Source organism: Propithecus coquereli, unplaced genomic scaffold, assembly GCF_000956105.1.
Source record: "Propithecus coquereli isolate 6110/MARCELLA unplaced genomic scaffold, Pcoq_1.0 Scaffold309, whole genome shotgun sequence".
Taxonomy (NCBI): Eukaryota; Metazoa; Chordata; class Mammalia; order Primates; family Indriidae; genus Propithecus; species Propithecus coquereli.
This window is the reverse complement of record NW_012148719.1, coordinates 990315-991470: the sequence shown is the minus strand read 5'-3', so window position 1 is coordinate 991470 and position 1156 is coordinate 990315. Positions and strand designations below refer to the sequence as shown.

The 1156-nt window shown below is 39.7% G+C and overlaps 1 protein-coding gene across 5 annotated transcripts in view; it reads left to right on the top strand.

Moving 5' to 3' along the window:
• Nucleotides 1–1156, top strand: part of CTNND2 (catenin (cadherin-associated protein), delta 2) — a 694597-nt gene that overhangs the window by 565631 nt on the left and 127810 nt on the right. The window lies entirely within an intron of this gene.

Here is a 1156-nt window from a genome sequence, read left to right as displayed (position 1 = left end):
GAAATTTTAGGACGGTGGCATCTTATATTTAAATTTATAAATGATGTATTTCCACTTTGGTAAAAGAGTTGCATATTGTGATTTCTCATGGGTCCTCACTCTAGAGATAAGTGTTCAAAGTTTGCACGTGCGGAACTATTTCATCTAATTCAGTCTGATCCTGACCTCATCCTCGCCCTGTTGTCGTGTTGGTGTTGACTAGCCAGGCAAAATAATGTCAAGTATGTTAACCCAGCTCTTAAAGAATACTTCCAGTCATTTTACAGGCGATGAAGATCTATTTTTAATGGATAATTGATATTTTCCCTCTATGAACTCAATAAAAGTTTGAGTAAAGTACCCAGATAAAGGTCTAGCGGGTACGTTGACTGGCTTTGAAATAGTCTTTTGCTTCAATACCAACATGCCGGGGTGCCATCAATGTGCTGAAATAGCAGAGAATCCCCTTTGAACTCCATCTCTAGTCGCCATCAAAGATTATCTGTGTTCACATCAGTCGCCCTTTTATTTCCTTCAGATTCTCTCTGTAGCCATTAAGAAAAGATTGTAATAAAAGGTATTTAAGAGCTACATGGATGATATGTCATAGTGGAGAAAATTGTCTACTGATTTAACCATTTATCCTGCTTTATTGTGCAGAAGTTAGAAAAGGAGAACAGGATGAAACTTCATGAAAGATAACATAGCTACTTCCCCCTTTTATACTTCAGCTGCCACCTAACGAGCATGCAAATGCCGCTCCGCATACACCCTGCTGTTGCATTAGCTGTTCTGGGGGAGGAAAATCTCATCCACGTTGTGTTGGGAACTTCATATTTTGATTTTTCTGAATATTATTAGAGCTTTATACAAAAATGATGGCTTAAAATTTTTAAGGAGATGACAAAATAGAAAATGAAACAAACAAAAACCAAATGAAATAATTTTCTGTTTCCTGTTACACTAGCAGACAGTTCACTACCCCAAGCTGGTTTCCTGTGAGAAGCCCACGTCGCTGCTGCTGCGTGGTTGAAGCTGACAGCAAGGGCTGCTGTCTCTCCCCAGCGCCAGCTTTCCATTCAGTGCAGGGAGCCAGGCTCCAACAATGAACTGGGAGCAACGTGACAGGGCTGGTTCCTTTTTTTTTTTTTTAATTTAAAAGCGATGTGCTGGTTTT